Source organism: Sciurus carolinensis, chromosome 4 (genome assembly GCF_902686445.1).
Source record: "Sciurus carolinensis chromosome 4, mSciCar1.2, whole genome shotgun sequence".
Classification (NCBI taxonomy): Eukaryota; Metazoa; Chordata; class Mammalia; order Rodentia; family Sciuridae; genus Sciurus; species Sciurus carolinensis.
The window spans coordinates 47,341,289-47,356,563 of NC_062216.1; the positions used below are offsets into that span (position 1 = coordinate 47,341,289).

Sequence of the window (15,275 nt, forward strand, 5' to 3'; positions counted from 1 at the left end):
TACCACCCTGTGCTCCCACTCTCACTCTCCGGCACTAGAGAAAGTCTAAATACCTTAACATGCCACACAAAGCCCTCCACAATCAGCCTCAAACCCCCCTGCAGCACCTCCTCTTAGGAGAAGATGCCCAATCCATGCCCTCTGCTCTACTAGTGCTACAGGACAAGAGGGACATAAACCATCAGCAAACTCCTTGTTTCAGGGGATGAGTACTTTCCACCAGACTGCAAATCAATCCATTGCTTTTTTTCATGGAAAAACCCTTGTTGCGAAAAAAGAAAAAGGAATTAGTGAATTGGTTATTCAATTCTGTACAAACGTCCAGTCTAGTACCTTCCTGACTGGCAATTCTCTCAGGTTTTGGACAGTTGAAGTTTTCATGCTTTTGGTTCCCTCTTTGCCTGGAATTTTCTTCTTCCTCTAGACCACCTAAAAGACATAATTGAGATCCAGCTCATGTCACCTCTCGATGAAGTCTTTCTTATGCCCCAGAAAGGATTCATTACTGATGCTCCCTGTGTTGTCCCTGAATTATACACACACACTTGGGTCTTGGCAATGTGGTGGCCATTCTTTAGTTTATACTAGCTGTCTAATATCCTGTTGCGTTTTCTATTGGGAACCTCATAGTGTGCAGTACTGGTGGGATCTGGACCTTGCCTCTCACCATAGACACTGGAACAGAATATTTCCCACTCCCTGTGCCCTGGTGAGATGGTATAGGGAGTTGCCTGGTGACCCCTTCTCCCCCAAAATTGTCCATGACCTGACCTCTGGAACCTGTGAATGTGATCTTATTTGGAAAAAGGGACCTCAAAATTAAAGCTCTCAACATGAGATCATCCTGTATTGTACAGGTGGACCTTACATCCAATGACAAGTGTCCTCATAACAAGTGGAAGAGGGGAAGGTGGAGAGGAAAAGTCTAGAGGCAGGGATGAGAGAAGAGCTGTCACAAGTCAAGAAATGCCTACAGCTACAAGGAGCTGGAAAAGGCAAGGAAGGATTCTCTTCTAGAATTTTCAAGGGGAGCATTACTCGGCTGAGGAGTGATTTAGGACATCTCCAGAGCCATGAGAGAATGAATTTCTGTTGTTATCGTCCACCCAGTTTGCGGTAGTTTATTTACAGCAGTGCTAGGAAACAAATACAAATGACCTGGTCATGTGACCTTGAACTAGAACTCTCATCCTGGACTCCGAATCCAAAGCAAAATGTTCAGAGGCCAATGCACCGTGATGGTATAAGCTGCAATTAGCCTATAGCAGTGGTGGCAGTGGCCTGGCCAAATGACTACAGCTACAGAGGGGTCTTGTCCCTCTCAGACTGTCTTGGCCCATTTCCCAGTCTGGGTTCTCTTGAGTCTGTGCAGTTCCCAGAGTATTCCAGAAAGTTTCTTCCCTGCCTAAGATGTCCAGAATTAATTGCTGTTGCTTACAACTAAAAATTTTGATTAATTTTTCAAAAACATAAGTAGTTGCTGTTGTTCAATCCATTCAGGGAAATATGAATTTCAAAAAGCATCATTAATATTCCAGAAAGGGAACCTGGCAGCCAACAGTATAGAGTGGCTAAAATCTAATTTAATTACTCACCTGTGGTCATAGGTATTAGTTTCCACATAGAGCAAGGTTTGCGGGGCTCAACCTTGCTCCCACCAGAGAATAATAATAAGGGCCTGGGAAAGTAAGGAGGTGGTGAGGCATCTGCATAACTCAAGAAAGAAAACTCCCATCACTTAATTCCTAGTTCAAGTCACAAGCTTGATTCTCTTCCCTCTTGAAGCTGCACAGGGCCAGGGAAGCTCAAAAATAAAATCCTGGATAGAACCAATGGTCTGGCAAATTACTTGAACTTGCAGTCTTGCCAGATATTTCATGTTAAATTCAGGGCATTATCCAGGAGAGAAAATGGGACCCTGAGAACAGCAATGAGAATAGATGGATGCACGCCCCCCACGCCTGATAAGGGGACAATCCTTATTTCCTGAAAGGTCCCACAATTCCCTCCACCCCAGAGGGAGTTTCCTGTAAGAGGGACACATTTTGGCCCATTCCACATCACTGCCTCCCTCCAGCTCTCATTGTCCCCAAATCTGTAACTAGTCACTTTCCTGCATGTTCCAGAGAGATAATTATAAAGTCAAACCCATAGGAGTTAACACAACAGAAAAATTACAGATGTTGAGTGAATGAATGCCCCCAAATAACCAGAAGCATCTATTTAAAGATCCTCTAAACTGCAGGAGGCACCTATGGAGCTTCCTGTGTGGTCCTCTGCAATCCCCGGCCACCTGGCTTAAAGATGAAGGCAAATAGCTCCCTCTCCTCTTCCAAGAAGCCACATGTGTGTTGGCAAGGAAAGAAGCAAGCACAGCATGTCAAAATTCTCCCTAAAAGCATCCGCTCCTCAGCATCCAAGTCCTTCAAAGTAGGGCTTATCCCAAGAGCCACAGAACCAGATTTCCTTGAAAAGAAAGGAAATGGTGCTACAACATGGGAGGTATTGTGCTAAGTGACATTAGCCAGTCATAGAAGGATAACTACTGTATGACCTCACTTATACAAGGTTCCCCAAACAAATTCACAGAGACCGAAAGTAGAATGGTGGTTGCTGGGAGGAAAAGTGCTGGAAATGAACGGAGGTGACGTTGCAGTGATGTGAATATACTTAATGCCACTGAACCGCACATTGAGAAATGGTGAAAATGATAAATTTTGTTATGTATATTTTATCACAATAAAACAGAAATTGCAACCGTTTCTTGTATAAATCCTACTTATGCGGTCTGGCAACTGGCTTCAGGACATGGGAGTAATTGTCACTAACATATTTGGGACTGTGCCTATTATCAAGTAATTGTCTCTGGACTCTCCCTTCTACACACTGCTTTGTGTATTGAGGGTGGGGACTCTACAAACAACATTTTTTCTTTGCTAGGTGGCTCTGCCAGAGGGGATGCCACAGGGAGCCCTGAGGGTACAAAAGGGAGAAGGGACCAGCTCCTGCCAGTGTTGCCCAGCAACAGTCCTTCCCTGGCAGCAGTGTTTGTTTCTAGTTACAGTCTTTAGCTTCCAGTCTTTTTCACTCTCCCAGACAGCCCTTTGCACCCTGAGAGACGCCACACCAACCAAGACCGTTTTAAGGCACCTGCTCTGAGTTCTCCAAGTATTAGCACCAGCTGGCCAAGAACCCCTTCTTACAGGGCTGGGTCCCAACTCCACCGAACCCCTTTCAGTTCCTAAGTCTGGGCCTCCTTCAGTTCTCAAGACAAGCCCTGGCTCTTCTCTTTGTTCCTCCCAAACATAGTGAGAGCTGCTTCCTGCAGTCACTCTTTCTTCCTCCCTTATTTATTCTTTCTTTGCATTTCTAGTCCTCTAATATTGGTTTAACCAAATCAATCCTTATATTAAATTCTTTCTGCTAACATAACTAGTGGGGTTTGTTTTCCTGACCAGACCTGACTAACACTATTGTGCAAAATGCAAAAACAAGAAGAGTTCCACTTCATCATCCTACAACAGTTATTTATTGTCAGTCCCTTCCAACTAGTTTGTAAACACCATGATATTATACCCACAAGGGTATATTATTGGTTCACTAAAATATACACACAGCACTCTGAACACAACCTGGCCTGCAGCAGGTAACCAATAATATTCATCAGATGAGTGAAAAGGAAATATTTAATTTTGACATATACAGACACACAAAATTTGGTTATAGAAATATGCTTATAACATATAAGTGTTATAATCACATGTAAATATATCCAGGGGAGGATAAGTAGCTGAACTCTGCAAAACTTTTTCAGAAAATTTTTAGCAATACCTATTTTCTAATTTTGATCCCCTTTTTCTTGCTTACTAATTTTTATCAGTGCAAGTTTCTCCATATTCTTCTTGTGCATTAGGACGTTATCCATGAGATGCTCATTCAGTCAATAAAACACTTTTTAATCTCAACTGTCTACTGGATGTTATTCTAGATGCTTTAATGATAAGACCATTTAAAATTCAGCTAATATATAATTTGGAAACTGAAGCACCCATATGTTTAAACCACATAAAACTTCAAAAGTGGAACTCACAGTATTTGGGGATGATGAAAAAAATACTATGCTAGAAGAACACCTAGGCTGTCCAAGTCCAAGCCTGTCATTCTTGGCAGTATGATCTTGGGCAAGTCATTGAACTTCTCTAGGTATCTGTTACCTCCTCTTAGAAATAAAGAAGTTCAGATAATTTCTCAAGTGTCCTTCCATTTTTTAGACTCCTGATTCTTCACACAGAAATGTTCTCTAAATTTCTGGGAGTACAAAAGAATTTACAAACACTGGTAGCCAACATTCAGACTCAAATCTTTTCTCATCAGTCTCCACATTCATTATTCCCAGGATCTGAAAGGCAAGAAGTGATTGACAATAAAGAGGCAGTTTAAGAAAAATCTGTGGTATCAATTTCTATTTCCACTTCAAAATGAAATTATAATTTTCTGTTGTAAGAATGTTATCTAGATATTTGTAAGACTCTGACCAGTGGAAGAGTATTAATACTGACAGCTGCGTTAATCATCAAGTGCACTGGAATACATTGCAAAGCTCAAAAAAGACCAGGTCGGGGCAGCCAGTTCATCTCCTTCACTGACACATATATTGGTCAGACAGCCCAGAAGGCAGCTGCCCAAGATCTGAACAGAATACACACTTACCCAAGGGGAACCCTGAACTGAAGGTCAGCCCATGAACATGAACTGAAATCATCATGGCATAGTTGAATGTAACCGCCATATATGTTCTCTCCTTACTGTCAGGTTATGATGGAGAATACATTCCAATGCAAATGTTGGCTGAGGGCTAAGATCAGTGGTAGAGAGCTTGCCTAGCTTGTGTGAGGTCAATACCCAGCACCACTAAACAAACAAACAAACACACAAACAAATAAATAATTATTGGCCAAATACTCCTTTAGAAATGTGACAACAGAGGGAAAACGGGGTTCACCTGAAATATGAACCCCAGAAACAAAAGTTCAAGGAGAATGAAGAACACATCAAACCATTTAATAACAGATGTCTACAGAAATTAGCAAAGGAAATTTTTTTTCATAAAATTTTATTCATAGAAGTACGGTTTGCACATGCCTAGAAGAAAATCAAGTAGTATTGGAGTTATCACCAGGAAAGACCTAAAGAAAAGGGATACTTGGTATCAATGAGGGAGCCTACACCTAGAACAATTTATTTAAACGTGTGTAGGGGCCGGGGGTATAGTTCAGTGGTACAGAGTTTACTTAGCATGCAAGAGGTCCTGGGTTTCATCCCCAGCACGGCAAAACAAACAAACAAGTAAATAAATTTAAATATGTAAATATGTGTGGTTACTTACAAACAAACAACACAAAAACACTGGATGGTGGACTTACAAGCTTATGTGAACACGAAAATAGGTAGCACCGTCCCAGAACCCAGGAATAAAAACTGGGTGTGTGGTCAAGAAAGGGGGAACTTCTGGTTTTATATAGTCAGCCTCTGGTATCTGCAGATTTAACCAACCTCAAATAAAAAATTTTTTGGAAAAAAAAAAAAAAGGATCCTTACTGAACATGTATAGATTTTTTTTTTTTTTTGTCATTAGTCCCTAAGCAATCCATTATAACAACTATCCACATAGCATCTACCTTGTATGAGGAGGTATGAGTAATCTAAAGATGATTTAAAGTATCTGGGAGGGTGGTACCAGGTTATACAAATACTATGGCATTTTTTATAAGGGACTAGTGCCTCTGCAGATTTGGGTCATCTTTGGGGTCCTAGAACTAATCCCTCCTATATGCTGAGTGATGTCTGTATGTGAGCATAAGATTACTTAAGAGACTTCTGAAGTATAATATTGCAGATCTGGCCAGTGTGGTTAACAACAGCATGGCTGCATATCATCTCTTCTAGTGATTAACTGGAAGATACGTACTGGGAGAGGAGGCGGTACATACCTGGAATCCTCTGTCAGCAACCGGAGTGGAGCCTTTAGGGCAGCCTTGTGATGGCTCAGGCCATCATCCTTCCTGTCCTCACCATCCTGAGGTCTGGATCCTCCCAGACCGGGGAGCTGAACATGGAATTCATGTAGGCGTCAGCTCACACCCAGAAACATCACTGTCTTAAGATTCCTCCTAACCTAAATGCATTTTATAAAAAAATTTGGGCCACAGATTAAAAGCAGGAAGAGATTTGGGTAATTCATTTGAAGTCATATAGCTCTTTATGACAAATAAAGCAGAATTGTTCAAGAATCTTTCACTCGATGTTATGGTTTAGATACGAGGTGTCCCCCAAAAGTTCATGTGTGTGACAATGCAAGAAATTTGGAAGTGAAATGATTGGGTCATGAAAGTCTTAAAGTGCATTAATCCAGCTGAATGGATTAACTGGGTGGTAATCATAGCCAGGTAGGGTGTTGTTGCTGGAGAAGGTAGGTCGCTGGTAGTGTGTCTTTGGGGTATATATTTTGTCTCTGGTGAGCAGAGCTCTCTCCTCTCTGCCTGCTTGTTGCCATGTCCTCACCTGCTTTCCTACATAGCACCTTTTCTGCCTCACCTTGGGCCCTCAGCAATGGAGTTGGCTGTCTAACAACTGAGACATCTCAAACAATGAACTCCAAATAAACTTTTCCTCCCCTAAAATTGTTCCTATCAGATCTTTTGGTTACAGAAGTGAAAAAGCTAACTAAAACACTGGATAATATTTATTTATGAGAGGCGAATTTTTCATTTACAGCAATTTCATCTAAAGATATAGCCACGGGCTGGGGTTGTAGCTCAGTGGTAGAGTGCTTGCCTAGCACATGTGAGGCAACGGGTTCAATCCACAGCACCACATTAAAGATATAGTCAGCAAGTGTCTAAATGAAAAGAACAAAAACTGGGAAGATCTGCCCACCTCTTCTTGATCTCATCTTCATCCAACAGGCTACATTCCAGGGAAGTCACGTACTTCTTCAGACCTTTACAGTCCCCTGGTATGAATGCCCTTTGTGATTTCAGTAGTGTCTCTTTTAAAACATGCATAGCATATTCTGTTGTCTTTTTTAGCAGCTGTATTGTAAAATTCCCTCAGCCTGTGCAACGACAATGGCAAAATTAAACTTGTAATAATGCTTCACAATCCACCTGTTCAAAGTCCCAGTTATCACTTTCATACCAACAATCACCCTATGGTATAAAGTCGACGTTCTGAAAATGTATTAACACTCGTCTGGCATTCTAAGTGGATTAGTGATTGTAATTCTATCAGGGAAGTGACCTACTTAAAAAGGAAAATTGAAAAATCAGGAGGTTTTGTCATATTAAAGAGTCACCTTAATTTCAAAGAACCCATTTAGTTATAGTGCACAGGTGGAGAAAATTTAACAGTCTAAATGGAGAAAGCCTGAGTTGGTCAAAGGCCTAAAAGGAGTAAGTTCACTTTTAAGGTCAACATTAACATAAGAAATATCCCTAAGGCAGGCAAATCACCATGGTCATCCTCATTGCCACTGGTCTGTGGTCTAGTTAGGTTCAGCCTTTGTGTAGAAGCTATAGGGTGGGGCAGGAGTCAAGAACAGGACTTTGAAGTCCTGGGGGGCCCAGGTCCCAGCTGCACCATGATCTGCTCCCATCATGGGACATAAATTCCTAAAACCTTCAGCGATTCTCAACTTCTGCTTTTGCCCAACACATTAGTAATGAACTGATCAATGATTTCAGGGTGCTGTGAGTTATTTGGGGTCATCATTTCAGAAAGAAAACACATTCAGGAAGCAGTTTACCCAATGTTCCGGAGGGACATGGTGTTTAAATATGAAACATACAAAATATTCTGCTTCCCAATCCAGCCTTTCCTCCCCTGTCAAAAAAAATTGTTTCCTAGAATTTTATTACCTATACCTCCCACACCTCCAAAATATTAACAGTTGGTGTAAAGATCATGAACACTACCTGGACCTAAAATGCCTTTGGATTATAATCTCTCGATGCAAAGATGGAAAATGTAAACAAGATGATAGAAGTATGCTTGTAAACCAGATAACAGATACAAGATAACAGTATGCTAACCACCCACCTCCCATCATTTCTTTTGCTTCTCTGGGGAAAGAAAGCCTTTAGACTTCATCCATTCTTGGCCTCTCTGTGCCCAACCCCAGAATAAATCTTTCAAGGGCTGGGCCCCATCTACAACAGGATCAGTTCTCTAAACCCAAGCACTAGAGGTGAGGTGCTCTGTGTGTCCACAGCATTTTGTTACTACATTGGATGGTGTGTGTGCCACCTGCTTTATTACTCTGGAAATCCAATGCTAAATAAATAGGTACCAATGTCGAAATATAGCTCAATTTAACTAAATGCTGAGTCACAATATTTAACAATAGATAAAGCTGAGATTGATCCTTTTCAGTATTTTAATCACTTTCATGGAAACCTTTCTAACAGATGTTACATACTTTTATTCTAAGTAACCTATAAATAACATATTTTATTTGCAACAATAATAGCAATGTTCTCCCAGGCTTAATAAAGTTGTAGGGGATTTGTTCCAGGAAACTCCACCCTACCCCTTGGATACCAAAATCCGCAGATGATTAAGTCCCTTATTTAAAATGACATATTTGCATATAAATATATGCACATCCTCCTATGTACTTTAAATTATCTCTGAATTGTTTATAATAGTAAATGCAGTGCAAATATTATGTGAATAGATGTCCTAGTGTATTGTTGAGGGAATAACAACAAGAAAACTTTTGTATATGTTCAGTACAGACACAATTTTTTTGCAAATATTTTCAGTTTCTGAGAAACCACAGTAACTGAGGGCAAAGTGTACTTTTTAATCCTTCCTCTGCCCTACCTTGCAGGTTGTCACTTCTCATTCTCAGTATTCCTGTCTCCAGTTAAGTGTCTCCACTTTCTAATTTGCTGCATTTAGTCTGCTTTGGACTTAAAAGAAATCAGACAACCCTGTTGGAATCCTATCTAAACTATGAAGAAAATGGTTTGCCTTTCCAGCATGTCATATGGTTCAGGTCATCAGAGGGGTCAGCTTTGGATAAATGAGTTTGGTGATATCTGTACTGACAGTTCGCAGGCTCTTAGCTCTGGGTGGGAAGCTGAGGAAGGCTGGCTGCAACTGTGACCTCTGCTGTATCCTTGGGTACCAGCCCTCTGATGGCCAGCCTTCTGCATTTTAGTCAGAATCCCTGACACCATTTCAAGACTCTGTGTTCACTTCCGGGCTAGTCCTCTCTTAATATACTGAGCCCCTTAGTAGCTCATAGTTCCCCCCACTATCTGCAGCAACCCACACCTGCTTACTACCTATGAAAACCGATGCAGGGAGTACGATTTGAATGTTTACATCACACCAAGAAGATTTCAATTCTGAGTAAGTGCTGCAATTACAAAAGCTGCACCGAAATAGGAAATAGACCAGTTGAAAGAATGGTCTCATTTGCAGGCAGCTTGCATTGTACTTTATAAGAATGTGTTTGACATTTTAAGCTTTCCCGTGGCAGCAAATTATACTTCTCCTAGCAGCTAGAGTTATTAAGTCTGTGCCCAGAATAAACCAGACTGTTGTGGAAAGTTTAATTTTTTCAGTTTCCATACTCCATTTTATGATCATGTTTGTTTCTTCAGAGATAAGCCTGTGTAAAAGTATACAGTCTATTATTTTCCCTTTAAAATCACAAATATTTCTTTAACCCTTAAGGGGTTCCATCATAATTACTTTAAAAATTTAAAAAAGTAAAATAAACAGGAAAGCAGAATTCTGGTCCTAAAATAAAAATTTAAAAATAAAAAAGACAAAACATTCAACCTGAAGTTCCTGAGGCAGGATGGAAATATTTCTTGTAAATAGATACACAACATTTCATGGAAGCTAGGGTGCCATCTGTTTTGTCATATGCACAATTATTTTACTTATTGCCAAGAGAGATGAGGATATGCCACCAACTGAAGATGCACACTAATGCCAATGATCTTTAAATATGAAATAATGTTTTTAAAATAAGGAAATACAACATTTTTGAAATTTAGTTTTAAAATAACAGAAATAACATGACAATAAATGACTTGAGTCTTTTAAGTTTTCTTAGGAAGATCAACATTCTATTTTGGTCAACAAATCCTTATTTTACGGTGTCCCAAGTTCTTGGAAAATGAGAAGTTCCAGAGTTTATGCATGAGAAAACCAGATTCCAAATTTGGCAAATGGATGTAAAACCAAAGCTGTCACTGGTGCCATTTATAAATACTTGAGAATTAACCAGTACAGTACAAAAACTATATAATTAGTTTCTTAAGGACCAGGGACTGGAATCCATGTACACTGATTCTACAAGCCCATATCTACCATGTCATCCTGTAGTCTAGTTCAAATAAACAAAACTGATGTTACTCATGCACAGCCTTAACTAAAGTATATGTTACACAAAATAGTCAATAACCTAGGTAAATGTTTCAGTGATTATTATTTACCTGCAATAAAATTTTCCATGCCCAGATACAACATAGTTTTTCCTCCATTTTTAAATTGTTCAGTTAGTCTTTGATTTCTCACTTTAATGAATCAGTCATAATACACAGAGCAGTGGGAATAATTTAAAATTCAAAATAATATGGTTAAAAGTTGGTAATTTGACAAATGAGTTGGCAAGGTAAACATGGCCAGTAACAAAACACAGAGGCTTAGTGTGAAGCTGATCGCTTTTAGTTGCAGCCAGAGTAGGATTTCTAGGACCTTCTGCATTTCAAAGATTCACTCTCGTTCTAACGTGGTATGCCACACAAAAAGCCATTCATTTTATGTCCAAATACATCATCTTAATGAGACTAAAACTTTTTGTGTGCACATACTGCCACTACATTTCAAAAAGCCCACATTTTAAAAAGTAAAATAGTCAAACTATCAAACAAGATATCATAAGTTTCTTTGGCTGAAAAAGATTCTTTAAAAATATCTAGCTCAACATTCTGCTCACTGGTTTCTCTATACACTGCATACTTACAGGAGAGGCTATCTAGCCTTTTTAAGGAAATGGTGTATAATCTCTTGCCATTCCTACAGTTATGTAGCAAACACAATATTCCTTCCTTGCAAAACAAGAGAAGTTAGGTCTGCTTTTCTGCCAACTTGCTGTAAAGCCTCAAGAGCTTCCTGCAGAGGAAAGCTGGGTGGAGAACCAGTCCAGGTCTGCAGTAGGAAAACTTAGCAGTTGAAGGTTGGAGGACTATGAAGATGGATGGCCTTGCCACTTTTGGACTGGAAATTTCTCTGGTTTTGGGGCCTGTCAATGGATTCTCTGGGCTCTAAACCAAACCTTTAACCAATATGAAACTGGATGGCAACTCTGCTCAGAAATCTGAGTGCACCCTCCTCTCCTGCTAAATTTCTGCACTTGTGGTACACTGAAGTTGATGAGATGTTACTGATGGGAAGAGAGCAACAGAAATATTAATGCCCTTCACCTGGAGCTCTGTTCCTTACTACTTGACCTGCTGTCACTCAGACCCCTGGAATTAATACTTCCTATATATCTTTTACTCTAGCACAGTAGAATTTGTATTTTAAAAAATATTTCATGAAATGTTTAAATTAAAACGCTTGCATCAGTGTGGTACTTTAGTTACCACTGATGAACCAAAATTGATGCATGAGTATTAATAAACACCCATAACCCACACTAGGGTCTACTCACTGCATTGCACAGTTCTGAATTGTGCAAAATGCATAATGTTGTGGATCCACCATTACAGCATCACACAGAATAATTTTACAGTCCTAAAACTTCCCTGTGTTCCACTCATTCATCTCTCCCCCTGAATCTAACCCTCTGGCAACCAATGATCTTTTTAATATCTCTATAATTTTGCCTTTCCAGCATGTCATATGGTTAGAATCATACATTATGTATCCTTTTCAGATCCATTTCTTTCATCTAGCAATATGCATTTAAGGTTCCTCCACGTCTTTTTGTAGCCTGATCGTCTTTTTTATAACTGAATGATATTCTATTGTATGGATTACTACAATTTGTTTATTCATTCATCTATCGAAGGACACCTTGATTGCATCCAGTTGTTATGAATAAAGCTACTACAAACATTCTAGAACCTTCTGCATTTCAAAGATGCAAGTTTTTGTGTGGACTTATCTATTAATTTTCCAGTCTTCATTGATAAGGAACAGCGCAGTGAGAGTAGACCTGAGGATGCTGTTCATTCCAGGCAAAGCTCCTTAATAACTCTTTGGCTTTTGGTTACTATTTCTGATCATCAGATTACTTATGCAAATGTGTTTTCTGAAGTTCAGTCATTACCTATGTCCAAAAGTTTATCAATTTTTTCCAAGGATCTTGTTATTGATGAACAGGTGTCCTCTATTGACTACACAGAGTACTGAGATTTAAAGAGAAGGGGAAAAATTACATCCAGTGAATTAAGTAATTCCACACGTCAACATTATCCTCCAGGACTATACCCACCCAGTGGAAATAGAGCTACTTAAAATTTCAAAGAGTCACATTTTGATGCCTCTGCTTCTATAAGGGGATTAGTTAAATGTAGAACATATGCACCAATAATCTTGTCATTGGCATTCTAATATCAACATCCACAGTCAAAGGTAGATTTTTTTTTTTTCCATATTTAAATAGAGCCTGTCTCAGTTCCCAAACTCAACAGTAGTTGGTTCCATTCCTTTTCCCCAGGAAGTACATGGTTCTCTATGTTTCAGAGATGTTCTTGGATACATGGAATACTCTGTGATTCCACCTCATGCTGTTCTAGTTTTTGGTGTTGTTGAAGGCCACTCACCTGACAGAATCAGATATTTAAGATGCCTGTCCTTTCCCCTAGCAACATCTGTGGTCTGCGTATGATTGGTAGTTGTGACAGAAAAAAACAGCTTCCTTTCTGTGTCAGGATGAAATTTGAGACCTGGGATGCTTTTCTCAGCAGGAAGTTTCTTGAGATTATCTGTAACATCTGCTGTTTCTGATGAATTCCACAAAGGCTGAGCTGAACTCCAATCTGAATCAATACTATGTTGGAGAAACATGATCAGAAAGATCCTCTAGAGGAAAAGAATGCTTTTCCTCCATTTTGAACTACTTCATTTAAAATCAGTATTGTGAGAATATACCAAAAAGAACTAAAGTAGTAACTGGAAAAGATATTTGTATAAGTTCATGGATTTCCAAGTTCATGGAAGCATTATGCACAGTAGCCAAATGGCAGAAGCAACTGAAGTGTCCAACTACAGATGAATGGGTAAACAAAATATGGTCTGTACATATTAGAGAATATTATTCAACCTTAAAAAGGAATGAAATTCTGATACATGCTATAACACAGATGAATCTTGAGGACATTATGCCAAGTGAAATGTGCCAGTCATAACACAACCAATACTGATTCCATTTATGTAAGATTCTTAGAATAGTCAGACTCACACAGGCAGAAGGTAGAAATGGTGGTTGCTAGGCACCTAGGGGAGGGGAGGGGGAGTTATTGTTTAGTGGGTCTGGAATTCATCTTTGAGAAGATGAAAAAGTTCCGGAGATGGATGGTGCTCATGGCTGTACAATAGGAATGTACTTCATGCTGTTTAACTGCACTTTAAAAGTGGTTAAAATAATATATTCTAGGTTATGGATATTTTACCACAATTTTTTAAAAAGTCAATGTTGAAATTAAGGCAGTCCTGTTATACAGCTAGCACCTTAATCTTGGGTGACCATAAGTCCTGGTCACTTAAGGTTTGCTCAGTAGTCTTCACTTACGCTTCTTTTCCCTAGGCAAATATTAGTACTGTCTTCTTTACTCTTAGAGTGTCCTGGTTTAGACAACAAGTTGGTCACCATAGACATGGTCACCTTAGATCTCTTTCATAACTGCATAAATCATTTCATTGCCAGCTTTGTTTACAAATGTCTTATTCTGACTAGCTCTGCATTTCCTTGAATTACTCTACATATCTGATGTCCAGTGAAAAGTTAGAGTCTGATAATTTTTTAAGGATTTATGATTACTTTCTGAGCATTGATTAGAGTACCAAAAGCAGTCCTTTTGTCTTATAAACACATTACTTCTTTAAATACTAAAGCCTTTTGATTTTTCAATAAGCACACCTATTTCAATTTCTGGGGGTTGAAGAAACAGATTAAAAAAAAAAAAAGATATGGTCCTAGACGGCTATTACTTGTTGTCTCTCAGCCACCTTTTTATTGTTGGTAAAAACAATATTCTTTGAAGTCAGAACTATGTTTGTTTGAAATAATTCCATTTTACACCTCACCATGAAAGAATATGCCACTTTCTCTTTGAGGGCCACTATTCTTCATACTTATTCTAAGACAGTCCTATTATTACAACCTTTATTGTCATCTACCCCATAGACCGTCAGCCTCTCAAGGATAGAGTCATGTACGTACAACACCAACCACCATTTGTGGTGCCGAGGACTGAACCCAGGGCCTTGTGCATGCAAGGCAAGCACTCTACCAACTGCATGATATCCCTAGCCCCAAAACAGGTTCTTAATATCCACTTCTTGAATTGCCAAGTAAACAAATCATTCAGTGATGTTCAAATATTAATCTTGCTTGATTCCCCTCAAAATTCGCTTTAAAAAACATGGGAAAACCCAAGCTTGTTCCCTCTACCTAGCTCCCCCATCAATTAGGCTCATCGATGATCTAATCAGAGATATATCAGATTTAGATGTTCTATTTTATAGGTTACTTAGCAAATTAAAAGGTAATTTTGATTCTCCATCCATAGAAGGAGTTTTGCACTAGACTCCATCTTCAACCAAGCTTCATACAGCTGGAGAAAACAAGAATTTCTCATCCTTATAACCCCGAGTAAGGGACATCCAGGGTCTTGCCTCTAATGTTTGTACCAATTTGAATCAAAGAGAAAAACTGCTGGAAGGAAGAGAAGCTGGACCTGGGAGTGTTCATGTGTTATGGTAACAGAAAGATGAATACTCCTACTCTCCTTTATTTGATCAAATAACATTTGATTCAGTTCCTCCATGAGACTACACTATAAGAGATTTAGGGACAACAGCTTAGTGGGGGCCTGGGATGGAAGACTTGAAGCTGCATTTATAGAGTAAGAGCACTGTTTTATCTTCAAGTGTTAATTTGGGGTGGCTCGGAGTTGAGCCAAAATTATCACCACTGGACGCCAAAATACAAGTCATATTATAGTACGACTTACTCCCAGCAACAT

The 15,275-nt window shown here is 39.3% G+C and overlaps 1 protein-coding gene across 11 annotated transcripts in view; it reads right to left on the minus strand.

Annotated features, from left to right (window-relative positions):
- Window positions 1-15,275, minus strand: part of Trmt9b (tRNA methyltransferase 9B (putative)) — a 55,528-nt gene that overhangs the window by 33,841 nt on the left and 6,412 nt on the right. For 2 of the 11 annotated variants that reach the window (XM_047550323.1, XM_047550322.1), the window contains one exon: window positions 334-429. The exons of 8 other annotated variants lie outside the window; for them this stretch is intronic. The gene's annotated coding sequence lies outside the window, so the exon portion shown is untranslated. Of the gene's footprint in view, window positions 1-333; window positions 430-6,936; window positions 6,953-15,275 lie in introns of those variants that run through there. One more of the 11 variants, XM_047550324.1, reaches the window with a different exon arrangement.